At 40.1% G+C, this 7,500-nt stretch overlaps 1 protein-coding gene across 1 annotated transcript in view; it reads right to left on the reverse strand.

The window, feature by feature from the left end:
* Positions 1 to 7,012: 7,012 nt before the first annotated feature.
* The window catches only part of LOC140949711 (uncharacterized), a 12,200-nt gene continuing 11,712 nt past the window's right edge, over positions 7,013 to 7,500 (reverse strand). The window contains exon 4 of the mRNA XM_073398853.1: positions 7,013 to 7,500. This exon is cut by the window's right edge and continues 447 nt beyond it. The gene's annotated coding sequence lies outside the window, so the exon portion shown is untranslated.

Below are 7,500 nucleotides of genomic sequence, written 5' to 3' on the forward strand. Positions count from 1 at the left end.
TATAAAAATGATGATGAGTACCCGTCCCGACAGTAAAACCCCTCAGGTTGTAAATGGCGTTATTACAACATTCAATAATTTTATAGACGCTGTTCCACCCATGAAGAAGAGATTGGACACCATGCATATCGTTCCACATTTAAAAGTCTTAACTATGGTAACTGACAAAGTGTTTGTGAAAGAAAATATGTTTCAAATAAATGACAAAGACATAGCAAGAAAATGTGAAGGCCTTGGAAATATTTGTCAAATGCATTGTGAATTTCACGTGGCAAAAATATATTTGGAATATTCACTCACCATTGAGCTTGAAAAGCTTGGTCCAGAACATGTTGATGTTGCAACAAGCTACCAAAACTTAGCTTTAATTTACCAAGCCTTAGGTGACTTCGAGCACGCCAGGGTTTATCAGCAACGTGCTCTAGAGATTCAACTGGACAAGCTCGGTCCAGGACATGTTAATGTTGCAATAAGCTACTTCATTGTAGCTTCCATTTACCAAGACTTAGGTGACTTCGAGCAAGCCAAGGAGTATCAGCAACGTGCTTTAGAGATCGAACTAGAAAGGCTCGGCCCGGAACATGTCGATGTTGCAACAAGCTACCAAAACTTAGCTTCAATTTACCAAGACCTAGGCGACTTTGAGCAAGCCAAGGAGTATCAGCAACGTGCTCTAGAGATCCAACTGGACAAGCTCGGCCCAGAAGATGTTGCTGTTGCAACAAGCTACGACACCTTAGCTTCAATTTACAGAGCCTTAGCTGACTTCGATCAAGCCAAGAAGTATCAGCAACGTGCTCTAGAGATCCAACTGGACAAGCTCGGCCCAGAACATGTTTATGTTGCAACAAGCTACCACAACGTATCTTTAATTTACCAAGCCTTAGGTGAAATCGAACAAGCCAAGGAGTATGAGCAACGTGCTCTAAAAATCCAACTGGACAAACTCGGCCCAGATCATGTTTATGTGGCAATGAGCTACCACAACTTAGCTTCAATTTACAACGCCTTAGGTGACTTCGATCAAGCCAAGGAGTATCAGCAACGTGCTCTAGAGATCCAACTGGACAAGCTCGGCCCAGAACATGTTCAGGTTGCAACAAGCTTCACCAACTTTGTCTCAATTTACAGATCCTTAGGTGACTTGGAGCAAGCCAAGGAGTATCAGCAATGTGCTCTAGAGATCCAACTGGACAAGCTCGGCCCAGAACATGTTAATGTTGCAACAAGCTTCAACAACTTTGCCATTATTTACAAAGACTTAGGTGACTTCGAGCAAGCCAAGGAGTATCAGCAACGTGCTCTAGAGATCCGGCTTGACAAGCTCGGCCCAGAACATGTTCATGTTGCAACAAGTTACTACGTTTTAGCGTTAATTTACCAAGACTTAGGTGACTTCAAGCAAGCCAAGGAGTATCAGCAACGTGCTCTAGAGATCCAACTGGACAAGCTCGGCCCAGAACATGTTCATGTTGCAGCAAGCTACCAAAATTTATCTTCAATATACCAAGCCTTAGGTGTCTTCGAGCAAGCCAAGGAGTATCAGCAACGTGCTCTAGAGATCCAACTGGACAAGCTCGGCCCAGAACATGTTCATGTTGCAACAAGCTACCAAAATTTAGCTTCAATATACCAAGCCTTAGGTGTCTTCGAGCAAGCCAAGGAGTATCAGCAACGTGCTCTAGAGATCCAACTGGACAAGCTCGGCCCTGAACATGTTGATGTTGCAACAAGCTACCAAAATTTAGCTTCAATATACCAAGCCTTAGGTGTCTTCGAGCAAGCCAAGGAGTATCAGCAACGTGCTCTAGAGATCCAACTTGACAAGCTAGGCCCAGAACATGTTGATGTTGCAAAAAGTTACTACATTTTAGCTTTAATTTACCAAGACTTAGGAGACTTCGAGCAAGCCAAGGAGTATCAGCAACGTGCTTTAGGGATCCAACTTGACAAGCTCGGCCCAGAACATGTTGATGTTGCAACAAGCTACCAAAACTTAGCTTCAATTTACCAAGCTTTAGGTGACTTTGAGCAAGCCAAGGAGTATCAGCAACGTCCTCTAGATATCCAACTGGACACGCTCGGCCCACAACGTTTGCCATGCTGCTGGAGAAGCTGTTGTGAATGAGGCGAAGAATGATATGAAGAGATTGAGAAGGGTGATATTCACCGAGACAAAAAGCCGAGGCTGATCGCGTCACAACCTTCAAGGTCTGCATTATTTCTTATGCTATATGAACTCAGAATTCAATAATTGTTTTATTATTCTTTATTCTTAATTATTTTACTTTTCATTCAGAATTATTTTCCCGGCAGGGTTTCAGAATATGAACGCATCGCCTAGAATGCGGCATCCGTGAATTTTTCATGCGCACCGGCGGCAAATTATTCAAACTTTGTTTGAGAAAAGGGCGTGTGACAAGAAAAGAAATGGCCAAAGAGCGACTATAAGCGTGGTTTGCTGTAAAATGTTTTACGTATTCTTGTATTCGTTTCGTTCATTTTTTAGCGCTGTTTCGTTTTCGGATAGCCGTGAACTCTTTAGTTATTATTATTATTTTTTTTACGATTTCCCGTGGTTTGTAATATTGTGCCCAATCGGAAACAGCATCTCCTGAGTTCTTTTCGTGAGTTCGTTCACGACAGGTTTTGTCTCGCCAACTTGTCTGGCTCGTGCACCAAAGAAATGCAGGCAGTCAGGAACCTATCAGTTTGATATAAACTCCTTATTTCAAAATATACTGTCTACCCGAAAACTAAAACATGCAATTAAACGTATGTAAGGGTATTTTAAAGACGCTTTTCCAAAAATATAAACTTGAGCTTACAACAGGTATTCAACCTTGCATCGATCACACCTATCGTGATATAATATTCCAACTCTCTTATTTTGTCAAATGCAGCGAACTCTTCCGGAGCTGAATCCTATCAACCATATCCAAGTTTAGAAAGAGAAAGAAAATTTTGCCATTACTTAGCTTGTTTACGTCCTCCACAAAACGTGAAATTAGGCATTTTCACGTGGTAATCGTGCAGTGATGGCAAAGAAATGTACAAAAAAGCGTGATGCACGTGCACAGTTGTTGTTTTGCCTTGTCAAGCTGAGTATAGCTAAATGTCGTGGGTCGTGGGTGTGGGTGTGGGTAAATGTCGTGGATAAAAAATGTATAGAAAAAAAATGATAAAGTAAAATTAATTGAAAAAACGAAATAAATAGAGGAAAGTTGTAAAATATTTATTAAACGAAAATCTCCAACTCCTTGATTGCCCTTTTCGTCATGGCTTTTTCTTCGTCCTCTTCCAAATATTTCCTAAGCCACGTCGGACTTAGCTTCCCTTTCACACCATCACTGTATAAAAGACATTACATGTTGCCGATGAAGATTTTTCCATGCCTGAGCTATCGCCGCGAAGTAAACGAAACAGACGTAAATTATACGTGCAATTAAATTTGCAGAAAGTATGGGATCGACAGCCCTGACTCACTGAATGGAAGTAGCTGTTAACTATTAATCTTTATTCGATCCACAATTCCATTGATCAGCGGAGATTTTTTAACACGATGGAATGCGATCACCGTGGGAAAGGGGAGGGAAAAGGACAATTTTGAGGTATTTCATAATTTTGGATAGAAGTCCTTCTTAAAGAAGTTTCAGGCTAGCTAATAGCTTACGAAGGACCACCCTCATCCTCAACCTTTCAGTTAAGGCGAGACGGTATGTAAATGTTATTGCCGTACGTAAATGTAATTTTCTCGATTTTTTTTGTTGTTGTTTTGTTTTGTGTACAAAATCTTTGCTGTAACGATTCTAAATATCATTCCTTTAACTGACAGGACGCTTCAGTCACGAATGTTGACTTTTTTGGGAGGGAAGCAGTTCAGTCTCCAGTTTTCTATAGCCTGCTTCAGGTAAACATAGTGTACAGAGTTTCTTTTATTTTAGTGTCCGTTTTTACTAAAGGATTCGCTTATTTGCTTTGCTGGCCTCGGGAAAGGGGAATAGGACTGGCATGTACGCGGAGATTTTCGTTTCATGAATTTTACAACTTTTTGCCTTTTAATTTTTTTTTTGGAAAACTTTTTCTTACCCACGATATTTACCCACACCCACACCCATGACCCACGACCTATACCCACTACCCACTACCCACGACCCACGACATTTAGCTACACTCTCGGTAAGAAACAAAATTTAACCGGTGCAAATTGGAATGTTCCTACTGATAGCATCCGAAAGGTTTTTCCGACTCATCGGTAGTTCCTTTGGTTCTGGCTAGGGAAGCTAGAAAATGAAAGTTCCCCTTGCACACACAACCTTGGTGAACGATCCGGCGGACAAGTATGCCGAGACAATAGCCGTCGTGTACGAACATACAAAAAGAACTAAGGAGATGCTGTTCGCCGATTGGGCAAAATAAAACAAAGCATTTTTTGTGCCCAATCAAGAGCCAGCATTCGCTTGACCGTTTGGAAATGGTTCGGTTAGAGTCGGTACCCAGGGGCTCTTTCTCCCGTGCATGAAAACTTTCGTCGCGCCTTTTCTCCCGGCCCGAATGACTGCCCCTGGGTCTCCGAGGATGTTATTTCGTCAAACAGTGTTTTTTTTTGGCCAAATAATATCTCCAAGGTAGCCACTATACATCCTTTATTACCCTCGGGACCAAGGCAAATTTCCCCCGAACAGAGGTTGAGCTGGAGTTTGTGAATAATTAACCAACAAATAATACATTTTTCTTTTATTGTGCCTCAGAATCTGCTGCAGTCATAATTTCAAGCAGCCAGAAGGTGCAAAAAAATTATGCCATAATTATGTCTGTGATGTTGCGTGTTGAATTCTCATAAGTTTAGTACGTCGATTTTTGTGAGATAGTTCATGCTTTAAAATCTGAAGCCATTTTGACCAGAGAACAATGAAACTTATCAACCCTTTTCGTGGTTAGTCGCTTTTTGAGTACTTGCAATATACTGTTTAGTCTTTACTACGAGATACAGTAATGATAACACAAAATGTTACCATAAGCAATGCATAGGAATGTAAAATACAAAAACGGAACAAAATTTTAATCCTGGATTAACGCTAATTGACATTTCAGGAACCGGGCCCGGAATTAAAATTTTGCAAAACCCTGGGTTATTTTAAACCAGCTCTGGCAACTCGGCCTCTATCGATCTCAGTCAACAATTAAATTATGTCGCAACCTAAAACCCGAGGGGACGCCCTTATTTGGCCTTGGCGGGTTTGTGCCGCTTAACCCTATTTCTCTTTCGTAAGTGGTCGTCGCCATTTTTGACGGTCGATGCCACCCTTGTAACCAAGCCTTTAGTCATGATGGATGTAATAAACTCCCTGGATTAAGTTACAATAAGGCAAATAATACGTTTTTGAATAGTCTTAGAAAGAACGAGGATGAAGCCCAAGTTGAATTTACGTGAAAACTTATAGAAAGGGCTAAAACCACCTGTTATTGATGCAACAGTTAAGAAAGACAGTTTGCTAGTGTATGTACTTAATTGTTTCGGAATTTTGGCGGGTCGGTGTGGCAGTGTGGTGCTAATGGAGAGAGATAAGGATACAAAAGGTCTGGGTTCGAGGTTCAGGTTCGACCCTGGGTTGCGATTTAGTTTCTTTTTAACAGAAAAACTTTCAATAACGGGTCAAAAATTTTCTAGGTGTCTTAAAAATGGCAGCGACGGTTTACGAAAGGGACAACTGCGCCGCTGAACAGGGTATGGCTTTCAGGGTTCTGAGTCTTAAAAAGGGTATGCAATTTCACCTATTGTTTACCATTTGCAAGACGTTTCCGGAAAATCCGGTCGCAAAGTAAATGGAAGACGACCTTTTCATGTTGCTCGGGCGGGAAATTTCCGGGAGCTACGAAACATGTAAATGTTAAAAAATGGAAATTCGTAATAGCATATTCAGGCTTTTTCCGCTATTTTTCGGTAAAAAAAGAACTGTTTGTACAAATGGTAAACACGATTCCGGGATGAAGGTTATCACTTCTGAATTTTGCCTTCCATTTTCCCTGACCGGTTTGCCCATGTAAATGGTAAACAATCACTATTTAGTGTCTTGAAAATGTTTTTTTTTTGGACTGAAAGCGTTAAAAAGAGTGTGAAGGTTCACAATGTGCGGTCTACATGAGTGGTATATGTAATGTAATTTAAAAAAAACTCTAATTCCATGATGTTAGTTTAAAAAACATAATTTCTTGTGCAAAACGAAATGAATCAGGGTCATGAAATAAGGTCTCTTGTCTTAAAAGGGGTGGCTCCCCCCCCCACCAGCTGAAACCGTAGTCTTTTGATCATTGGAGAGAGTATGTTAAACTTACACTTTAAGTTTTGTTTATATTTCCGTTCTTTTCTTTGTAATTACTGTTTACATGTAATCATAGTTAATTATGAATGCCTCTATAGGTTTATAAATTCGAACTTATTTTCAAATTATTTTGTAACTGACGAAAATGTAACGCGTACAATTAAAAAGTGTTGTGATCGTTTTAAAAATCGAGTATTAATGTAACAATTCCAACCAGGATGCAAATGTCATATAGTCCTTAAAGCCCAGCGTTGCGGGACAATCCGGATGATTCGGGCGATTACAATCACCTATATAGCCAGTTCCAGGCTCCAAGATAGTCGGGTCCGCGAAATTGAGAAAGCGCGATCGAGAGCCTGGAACAGGCAATTGAAGTCTTCCTTTAGTCTGCTTTTCATATATTCGTCTGGATCGTCTCGATTGATAGAATCGATGCCAGTTTTTTTTTCTTTTTTGCGATATTAAATTCTGGTGCTGTAACTTTCTTCTTTAAGGTGACTCCGTCATTAATACAGGTGCATTGATGTTATGACCAGCTTTTTTGTTTTTAATGCGATGGCTGAGGAACTTGTTGTCATTCAGGAATAATCTGAAATATTCCGATTTCATTGCTCGTAGATATTTTATATAGCCCTACTTTCCAAAGAAAATCGCTTCTACAATAAAAAAATATTGCTGATATTTTTGACTGAAAGTTCTCGTATCGTCTTTGATTGACATAATAAATATAAAAAAACGGCTGAAGTAAACTTAAGTCAACTAAAAAAAATGACTATAAACCCCTGAAGTCAACTTTGTTGTCAGAAATAATTATTTACATCGACTGTTTTGACTTGTGGTACAACATGTACGACAAATTACAACCAAGCGAGTTATTTTCCTGTGGTCTTCTTAAGTAAAACGAGGAGTTAAATTCTCCAAAGAAAACATAGGTGGTACCAACTCGACGCCAAATATCGACGAACATATGTTTAGGGAATAAATCGGATGCTTACAAAATAAATATACACCAAAAACTTCGGATCATAACGTTCTTACATAATCCTCAACCTATTACGTTAGCCCTAAGCTTCGCATTCCGGTAATTGTTCATCTTACGGGCGAACTCTAGGTTGCAGTCATTGGTTTCCAATTAGACCGCACAACAAACTGTATTTATCCAGGGGCGGAGTGGCAG

The sequence above is a fragment of the Porites lutea genome, chromosome 1, assembly GCF_958299795.1.
Source record: "Porites lutea chromosome 1, jaPorLute2.1, whole genome shotgun sequence".
Taxonomy (NCBI): domain Eukaryota; kingdom Metazoa; phylum Cnidaria; class Anthozoa; order Scleractinia; family Poritidae; genus Porites; species Porites lutea.